Source organism: Heloderma suspectum, chromosome 1 (genome assembly GCF_057233095.1).
Source record: "Heloderma suspectum isolate Gila_16-S chromosome 1, 16-S_ref, whole genome shotgun sequence".
In the NCBI taxonomy this organism is placed as follows: Eukaryota; Metazoa; Chordata; class Lepidosauria; order Squamata; family Helodermatidae; genus Heloderma; species Heloderma suspectum.
This window is the reverse complement of record NC_139458.1, coordinates 419581794-419592741: the sequence shown is the minus strand read 5'-3', so window position 1 is coordinate 419592741 and position 10948 is coordinate 419581794.

The following is a 10948-nucleotide window of genomic DNA, read 5'->3' as shown; positions in this document are numbered from 1 at the left end:
TTCTTCGGCTAGATGGTCAGTTGCAGCTGTCTAGCCATGGGAGGATGGAACGGGGAAGGAGGCTGCTGTACAACACATAGGATGTGTCGTACAGTCAGCTACGCTCTCCCCGCCCCAGAACGCCCCCAGCCATGCCCCTTTCCGGCCACTCCACGCTCCTCTTGCAAGCACAGAGGAGGCAGTGCAGAAGTGGGTGGAGGTCGGTTCTCTGGGAACCAACCTCGGAGCATGGGTTCCGAGGTCGGTTCCCAGAAAACACCATATCCTATGGCCATCTAGCTGCTGTCTAGCGGCTATAGAATTGCTCCCTCCATGGCTTTTCAACCAGTTATTTTCCTTTCCATACAATGCATTTAACTAATGGCTGTTGCTTATTTCAAGAGATGGAAGAGTGATTTTCTGTGTTTCCTCCTTCAAAATACCCTGTTCTCTAGAAATGAATGGGACAGTCTATTTCTGGTCCCTGTCCATTTTGCATGTGTTCATGAAAGTCTATTTGGAATTGTTCCTAACAAGTGATTAAAAAAACACACACACATGAAAACTTGTATTTAAATATGTATTTTTGAATGTGGTGCCAGCGAACTAAGAATCCATCCTAGAACATACCTGACATGCACCCGCAGCTACACACAGGTGGGAAACTTAATCAATGCGGGGACAACTGATTTTCAGGAAAGCTTGTTTGCCAGTACTGATTCATTTTTGAGAACCCTCTGAAAAACCTGACAAGGAATCCCAGGAACACCCTTTTAAGCTTAAATGGTAATGTCACTCCAAAAGCATCTAAGGCAGAGGTGAAATGAACATCTCTAATGTGGTTGGAATTTATAACTTCTTAATTTGGAATCATGTTTAAGGACATAAGAAGAGCCCTGCTTGATCAGACCAAAGGGCTATCTAATCCAACCTTCTGTTCCCACAACGCCCAACCAGATGGGAAGTCCACAAGCAGCACATGAACACAGTAGTATTCTCCCACTCATGTTCCCTAGCAACTGGTATTCACAGGCTTACATCTAGGCCACACAATATTCAAAATTTAATGAAATCTGAATGCTTTCAACTTGGTAGGAAATATCTTGATTACTTAGTTACTGGCACCTGTTTAAAGGACAAGAAGTGAAGTTTTTATGAGTGAATGACAGATTTCCAGCCATTAAAAAAATATATGAATATAAATACCAAATAGAATTGAAAACTACTATCAGGTAGTAGTACGAACATAAGAAGAAATGCACTGGATCCAGTCCAGCATTATGTTCACACAGTGGCCTATCAAAAGCCTATGTGAAGACCACAAGCAGGACATGAGCACAATTGCACCGTCCTGCTCATGTCAACTGGTATACAGAGCCATACTGCTGCTAATACTGGAGCTAGTATAGCCATCATAGTAGTAGCCATTGATAGCTTATCCTCCATGAAGTTGTCTAATCCCTTTTTAAAGTCATCCAAACTGATGGCCATCACCACAACTTTGGTCATCAAATTCCATCGTTTAACTACACACTGTTTGAATAAGTACTTCCTTTTATCTGTCCTGAATCTACTAGCAATCGGCTTCATGGAATGACCTCAGGGTCTAGTATTATGAGAGAGGGAGAAAAACTTCTAATTTTAGCCAGGTCTCACATCATTATTCAAAACTGGAAAGAACATGTTTCAAAAGCTCCAGTTTACCTGCAGAATATGTGCTTGTTGTTGTTGAATCTAATAACTTCTGTTCTTCCAGTATTTTTTTTTCCACTTTAAATTTACAAGCACAGATATTTAGAGAATGATGGACTCCTCCTAAATACTGCTTCTCTGCAGCAACAAAGATAGAAGTGAAGGAGGGAAGTGTTCTCCCCTACTTTAGCCTGAGGTATGATGGATAAAAACAGTAACTGAGGGGAGGGGAGCACCTCGCACTCATTGGAGAGATGTAAATATTTCCACATAGCCAAAGCTCTCTGGGCGGTTCACACAAAGTGGGAGAGCAGGGCCATGTTCTCTGGGTCCACGCGCCACAGTCCCTGTGTTGGGGAAAGGTCTGAAAAGGGGCACCTGCTCTACCTACATGGCCCCCCACCCTGTGATTGGAACCCTGATCACACAAGGTACCAAATACAGCAGTGGGGGATGAACAAATAGAGCAGGCCCCACCCTTCAGAGCCTTTCTCCAATGCATGGAGGGTGAGCAGGCAGGTAGGGATGGGCTAACATGCAATGTTGAAGTTCTTTGAGGCTCTCTGTATTCTTCCTTGAAGCTCATTTCACCTCGTTTGGATTCCCAACACAAGTGTCTTTTTTTCAATTGGGAAAAATGCGCATTTTTAGAAGTGCACAATTTTTCTCAATTGTTTCCTCTGAGATACACTTTTTTAAGTGCACCTTTTTCTGACCCAAAATTTGCATTTTCCTCCATAGGCTAATGCATGAAAGGATGAATTGGGGGGGGGGATTTGCACAAATCTGCATTTTTCAAAGTGTGCATTTGCGCAATTGCACACTTTCGAACATGAACGCAAGTTCGGGAAATTGAGAAAATTTCCCAAGGATTGCGTTCCTGCTCACATTCACATTTGGAGTTGCGAATGGGACATGTTTGTATGATTTGCAAACAGGAATTTAATTCTCAACATCCCTACCAGCAGGGACCACAATGGCAGGAGCAGACTTGCTTTCCTGTACGATGTGATATTAATGGCATGAGTCTGAACAGTTTGAGACCGTGTGGTGTAGTACAGGGGAGAGCAACCTTGGCCTGTGTGGACCCCGGCCTCTCTTCAGTCCCCACCCCCTGGCCTGGACACTACTGGGGGCTTTGTGAGCATGTGGGAAGAGGAGTCCCCTTCTTAACTCTACTCTGTGAGCAGAAATAACGTGAGGATTCTGCTGTGCACCACTGATAACAGCTCCAGTCAGAACTTCCTGCTTTGATTCTACCTAGGAGCGGGGTCTGAACTTCCTTGAACGTGCCTTCTGACTCTTGTTTCCTTTGCTGTGCTCGACGCTGAATCTTGCCAAATCCTGCCTCGTCTGTTTGCCACTTTCCTGCCTATTTGCCCTTTGCTTTCCCCCAATCCAGCTACTAGGGAGGCACAAGCACCCAATTCCATCTGGGAATCTGGAGGAACCCCCCTGCCCACATACCCCAAGCCCCACTTGTTGAGCCTCTGCCCCTGATTGCCCCCCCTGCTCACACTTGGCGAGTGGCCTGCACTCACCCTGGTGGACTCATAGAGCTCCATGGTTGCCTTTAAAAAAAAAAAATGATGATAGCAAAAATGCCCATATTTGTGTATGTGCGAAAATGTGCATTTTTGTGAATGCGGACATTTGGATATGATTGTGATCGCCATTTTATTTTTCAAAAAATGGCGACCGCGGAGCTCAATAAGGCCACAGGGGTGAGTGCGGGCTGCTCACCAAATGTGGGAGGGGCTCAAGCGTGGTCTGGGGACCAGCAAGCGGGGGAAGGGGCTGGGCAGGTGCCCGGGAACCCAGACAGAGGTGGGTTTGCACATCCTTACCAGCTATGTTACCCATGTTATAGTTTGCTCCATGAAAGTAAGGTAGATCAGGATTATCCCCATATAGCTGATGGGGGTTGAGGCTGAAAGATGGAGACTGGCTTTAAGTTCATGACTTGAGTGACTTCCCAGTTTGCAGAGCCATGAACCTACATCCGACTCTCTGCTGGCTGATACCTCTGAGAGAGGAGGAGAGGAGGTAGGTGAGTGAGTGAGTGAGTGAGTGAGTGAGTGCTGGTGCCTGCTTATCCTCACTGATGCAGATGGCCAAGGGAATGAGTATTGACAGTGGCACAGAGCATTGCCCCCTGCCCCAGTGATCACTCCTCTGACAAGCTCCGGACAAGAAATGAAAAGGCATATAACAAAACAAATGTGACTTTTCCAAATGAATAATTAAGGGCACAATCTTATGCATGTTTAGACAGAAGAAAGTCCTACAATTCCCAGCACTGGAGTTGTAACGTTACAAATGAGGTTGTTAATAACAATAGGGAATGGAATTATGTAACAAAACACAATTTCTTGCACAAGTGTGTGTTCCTCCACTTTAGCGATTTCCAGGTGCAAAATATTGACTTTGTATTACAGGTATACCAAGACTGGGGGACTGTGTTCAGCTTTGTGGACTCCAATTTGTGTTGGTCTGCTCTGCACAAATTGGGGAGGTAGGAAGGGTCATGAGGTTCTCCCAGCCCTTACCATGTGTAAGCTCCATGGGTGGACTGCAGTACACTCTCCCTGCATCTCTTATCTAGTTTTCTCCTAACTATATGACCTGATTCGTCTCAGTGTCTTTGTTACTAGCACCAGAATTTTGCATCCCATTTGGAGACTTCTGGAAATGTTACATTTCTTTCTCGTTTCCCCCGTATGCACTCTGTTTTAATGAAGCATCCAGATAGGCTGCTTTTCCCAGAAGAATTCTCTGAATATTTTATGCCCCAGTTCATTTGGAGCATTTCTTTTTCACATGCAGATCTGGTTTGTCTTAAGCAGTGCGAGGTCAAGTAGAAAGGAGATGTATTTTATTTTTAGACATTGCAGGCTGCATTGCAACTGAGTGCATGGAGTGCAACCATACAGAATGTATTTTTTAGTAAATAATAAAGTATGAGGAGTAAAAACATTTTATCCCTCTGATAGATTTTTTTTTTTTTGGCAGTATTCTTCTCTCCCATTTTTCCTCCTTATCTCTGAAGACCCACCGAATCCACTGGGATTTACACCCAGGTCAGTGTCTCTGGGGCTGCTGCCCTAGAATCATTCAGTGAACTCAGAAGAGTCTTGGCTTGATGCTTATTTCAACTTTCATCATTAGAAATAAGTGGCTGTAATGAGAACTGGTGAGGCTTTCAAGACTCCCTGCGCCCCTTGGCTGTTTTGCTAAAAACAAAGAGGACAAACGATCACAGTTAACAAAAAGCAGCTGTCCAGTGGAGGTTGGTGGCTCCAATGGCAGTGGGGTGGTGAATCTGCTCTGGGTCGCAGCCAGAACCAGTCAGGACTCTAACAGGTCATTGGATAGCTCCTTTACAGTTCTGACTGAAACGTGGAGCAGATTTACCGCCCCACTGACATCAGAGCCACCAGCCATGAATTTGCAATTCATACACATTGGGGAGGGATCTATTGCTGAGTGGTTGATCACATACTCTGCATGCAGAAAGTCCCAGATTCAATCTCCAATGTCTCCTGTTTAAAAAGGTTCAGGTAACAGACAGGTCATCATCACTTTAATTTGAATGCTGCTTCCCACACAATGAGCCTAAGGCAGCTAATACAAGAACAGCAATACAAAAACAAGAATGCGTATCAAAACATCAGTTGCAATAATACATCTTTACAATAGCAACCCGTGTGACGTCTCAGACGCAGGTCTTCTCAGTAGTTGCACCCACGCTCTGGAACGCTCTCCCCCGGGCCACCGCCCTATGTAGTTCAGGAGGCAGGAAACGTGGTGAGTTTTAAATGCTTCCTGAGAACGTACCTGTTTCCCTGGCTTGTAATTGGGTATCACAATGCTACTCTGTTTGTTTGGTATTGCTTTTTATTGTGTTAACTGTTTCTTATTTCTTTGTTATAGCTGTAACTGTTAATTGAATGACTATTTTAATAGTGATTTTTAATACTTTGGCATGTAAACCACTTACAGATTTCATAATATCAAGCAGTATACAAGTATTATTAATAAATAAACACAAGCAATTTGTTTCACTAATACTAACATTATAACATATCATATATATACTCTCCTGAGTGTCTTCGGGGGCAGCGGCAGGGGCAGAAAGGTGAGATATAAATTAAAGAAAGAAAGAATATTAAAATACAAATTAGGCAATATCAGCCATTCAAGCACAATACCAATTGATATTCTTTATCAGTAATACATAAGCCCTTCAGCAAAGGAGATCGTTACCTTGTCGTGGTGCTGGAGCTTGAGCACCTCAATGACATCATGAGCTAAACCGTGAAGGGACACCCAAGACGGGAAGGTCATGGCAGAGAGGTCAGACTAAATATGATCCCTGGGGAAGGAAACAGCAACCCACCCCAGTATTCTTGACATGAAAACTAAATGGATCAGAACAACCAGAGATATGTTGGTATACCATCGGAAGATGGGACTCCCAGGTCAGAAGATGGTCAAAATGCTACTGGGGAGGAACAGAGGATAAGTTCAACTAGCCCCAGATGTGATGACACAGCTAGCTCAAAGCCAAAAGGATGGCTAGCAGCCGATGGTGCTGGTGGTGAACGACGAATCCGATGTTCTAAAGATCAACACACCACAGGAACCTGGAATGTAAGATCTATGAGCCAGGGCAAATTGGATGTGATTATTGGGGAGATGTCAAGATTAAATATAGACATTTTGGGTGTCAGTGAACTGAAATGGACTGGAATGGGCCACTTCACATCAAATGGCCACCAGACCTACTACTGTGGACAAGAGAACCACAGAAGAAATGGAGTAGCCTTCATAATTAATAATAAAGTGGCTAAAGCAGTGCTTGGATACAACCCAAAAAATGACAGAATGATCTCAATTTGAATTCAGGGTAAGCCATTTAACATCACAATGATCCAAATATACGCCCCAACCACAAACGCTGAAGAAGCAGAAGTAGATCAGTTCTATGAGGATCTGCAGCACCTACTGGATAGTACGCCAAATAGAGATGTTATTTTCATTATAGGAGACAAGAATGCTAAGGTGGGTAGTCAAACGACACCTGGAATTACAGGCAAGCATGGTCTGGGAGAACAAAATGAAGCAGGACATAGGCTGGTAGAATTTTGCCAAGACAACGCTCTGTGCATAACAAACACTCTCTTCCAACAACCTAAGAGACGACTTTATACATGGACTTCACCAGACAGTTGACACCAAAATCAGATTGACTACATTCTTTGTAGCCAAAGGTGGCAGACATCTATGCAGTCGGTAAAAACAAGACCTGGAGCTGATTGTAGTTCAGATCACAAACTTCTTATTGCACAATTTAGAATCAGACTCAAGAGAATAGGGAAGACCCACAGATCAGTTAGATATGAGCTCACTAATATTCCTAATGAATATGCAGTGGAGGTGAAGAATAGATTTAAGGGACTAGATTTAGTAGATAGGGTCCTGGAAGAACTATGGACAGAAGTTCGCAGCATTGTTCAGGAGGCAGCAGCAAAAAATGTCCCAAAGAAAAAGAAAACAAAGAAGGCAAGATGGCTGTCTGCTTAGACCCTGGAAGCAGCCCAAGAAAGAAGGAAAGCAAAAGGCAACAGTGATAGGGGGAGATATGCGCAATTAAATGCAAAATTCCAGAGGTTAGCCAGAAGAGATAAGGAATTATTTTTAAACAAGCAATGCGCGGAAGCGGAAGAAGATAATAGGAAGGACAAGAGACCTCTTCCAGAAAATTAGAAACATCGGAGGTAAATTCCAGGCAAAAATGGGTATGATCAAAAACAAAGATGGCAAGGACCTAGCAGAAGCAGAAGAGATCAAGAAAAGGTGGCAAGAATATACAGAAGATCTGTATAGGAAGGATAATAATATCGGGGATAGATTTGACAGTGTGGTCAGTGAGTTGGAGCCAGACATCCTGAAGAGTGAGGTTGAATGGGCCTTAAGAAGCATTGCTAATAACAAGGCAGCAGGAGATGATGGTATTGCAAGCTGGGTTGCAGTTAAACCTCAAAAAAACCAAGATTATGGCAACTAGCTTGATTGATAACTGGCAAATAGAGGGAGAAAACGTGGAGGCAGTGTCAGATTTCGTCTCTCTAGGCGCAAAGATTACTGCAGACGCTGACTGCAGCCAGGAAATCAGAAGACGTTCTAGAGCCAGACATCCTGAAGAGTGAGGTGGAATGGGCCTTAAGAAGCAGCAGGAGATGATGGTATCCCAGCTGAACTGTTTAAAATCTTGCAAGATGATGCTGTCAAGGTGATGCATGCCATATGCCAGCAAATTTGGAAAACACAAGAATGGCCAACAGATTGGAAAAAAATCAACTTATATCCCCATACCAAAAAAGGGAAGCACCAAAGAATGCTCAAACTATCGAACAGTGGCACTTATTTCACATGCCAGTAAGGTAATGCTCAAGATCTTGCAAGGTAGACTCCAGCAATTCATGGAACAAGAATTGCCAGATGTACAAGCTGGGTTTAGAAAAGGCAGAGGAACTAGAGACCAAATTGCCAATATCCACTGGATAATGGAGAAGGCCAGGGAGTTTCAGAAAAACATCTACTTCTGTTTTATTTACTATTCTAAAGCCTTTGACTGTGTGGATCATAACAAATTGTGGCAAGTTCTTGGGGGTATGGGGATACCAAGTCATCTTGTCTGCCTCCTGAGGAATCTGTATAACGACCAAGTAGCAACGGTAAGAACAGACCACGGAACAACGGACTGGTTTAAGATTGGGAAAGGAGTATGGCAGGATTGTATACTCTCACCCTACCTATTCAACTTGTATGCAGAACACATCATGCGACGTGCTGGGCTTGATGAAGCCAAGGCTGGAGCTAAAATCGCTGGAAGAAACATTAACAATCTCCGATATGCAGATGATCCCACTTTGATGGCTGAAAGCGAGGAGGAGCTGAGGAACCTTATGACGAAGGTGAAAGAAGAAAGTGCAAAAGCTGGGTTGCAGTTAAACCTCAAAAAAACCAAGATTGTGGAAACCAGCTTGATTGATAACTGGCAAATAGAGGGAGAAAACGTGGAGGCAGTGACAGACTTTGTCTTTCTAGGCGCAAAGATTACCGCAGATGCTGACTGCAGCCAGGAAATCAGAAGACGTTTACTTCTTGGGAGGACAACAATGACAAATCTTGATAAAATAGTTAAGAGCACAGACATCACACTGAAAACAAAGGTCCACATAGTTAAAGCAATGGTATTCCCCGTAGTAACCTATGGCTGCGAGAGCTGGACCATAAGGAAGGCTGAGCGAAGGAAGATAGATGCTTTTGAACTGTGGTGCTGGAGGAAAATTCTGAGAGTGCCTTGGACTGCAAGAAGATCAAACCAGTCCATACTCCAGGAAATAAAGCCAGACTGCTCACTTGAGGGAATGATAGTAAAGGCAAAACTGAAGTACTTTGGCCACATCATGAGAAGACAGGATACCCTGGAGAAGATGCTGATGCTAGGGAAAGTGGAAGGCAAAAAGAAGAGGGGCCGACCAAGGGCAAGATGGATGGATGATATTCTGGAGGTGACAGACTCGACCTTGGGGGAGCTGGGGGTGGCGACGGCCGACAGAAAGCTCTGGCGTGGGCTGGTCCATGAAGTCACGAAGAGTCAGAAGCGACTGACCGAATAAACAACAACAATACATAAGCCAGAGCTGAATAAGCCATACCTTTCCAATGCATCGAGGCATTAACAAACATGCAACCAAGGACCAGTTTCCCCCCCAAAATACCAGACACAGGAAATAACTACTAGATTTCTTACAAGCGGCAGCTGATTTCTTACAAGTGGCAGTTGATTTCTCCCATGCCTCACTCTCTCATTCTGGAGCCATTTTTACAGGCTCCAGGAGATAGGCAGGGGGTGTTGATGCCTGTCTGAGACCCTAGAAAGCCAGTCAGAGTAGGCAGTACTGGGCTGCATGGATAAATAGTTAGATTTGTCAGCAGTCTGAAAGGGCTCTGCTTCATTGTTGATTGAATTGTTATCTGCTTGATCCAGAAGCCATTCTTTTTTCCAAAAATTATTCCAAGGCTGGACAGAATAAGTAGAGCATATCTGAAAGACCACCTTCTCCCATATGTGTCTGCCCAGGTTTTAAATCTTTGGCAGAGGCCCTTCTTTCAAGACTGCCACCTTCAAAGGTGTGTTGGCTGGCGATGCAAGACAAGGCCTTCTTGGTGGCTACTCCCAGGCTGTGCTACTCCCTGCCAGAGGAGGCTAGATTTGCCCCATCTCTGCTGTCCTTGTGTCGGCAGGCAAAAACCTTTTTATTCAAGCAGGCCTTTGGTGTGTAAGCAGGTATATTGGGCTGGATGCTGTTTTTATTCCATTGGTGTTGTGTTTCTAATCGTGATTTCAATGTCTTCTTATTGCTTCAATCAAGTTATTTTTTTGAGTGCCCTTTTTCTCAGTAGAAAGGGGTACAAATCAGATAAATAGCATTAGCAAATAAATTTTGACAGTAGACTGCATTTTTAAATTATACTCTCTCTCTGTGTGTGTGTGTGTGTGTATATATACATATATATAGTTTATATGTTGTTGTTTTTAAATTGTGAATTCCTGTGAGGAGAGAGAGATTGGTTATAAAAATTAATGTATATCGCATAAAGGAAAATTGAAGCAATTCCCTGAGAAACACTTGCCCTCTTCACATGTTTTGATGAACAAGTGTAGAGCATGGATTGGGATCATGCCGATCATTCTCTCTCCTGTCTCCTGTGTGCTTTCAGCATAATGTGCAAGAACCTGTTTTTTTCTCAAGTTCCCATCAATAGAAATTATGCACATCCTGTTTATATGCCCCCGTTAGTCACCTTTTTTTTTTCTAAATTCAAAAACCCCAAACACTTTAGCCATTCCTTGGAGGGAAGGCGCTTCAGCCAGCCCCCTGATCATTATAGAATAGAGTCATAGAATCACAGAATAGTAGGGTTCGAAGGGGCCTATAATACCATCAAGTCCAACCCCCTGCTCCATGCAGCAATCCAAGTCAGAGCATCCCTGACAGATGGCTGTGCAGCCTTATCTTGAATGCCTCCAGTGTGGGAGAGCCCACAGCCTCCCTAGGAAATTGGTTCCATTGTCGTATTGCTCTAACAGTCAGGAAGTTTCTCCTGATGTTCAGCCGGAATCTGGCTCCCTGTAACTTGAGCCCATTATTCCGTGTCCTGCATTCTGGGATGATCGAGAAGACATCCTGGCCTTCCTCTCTGT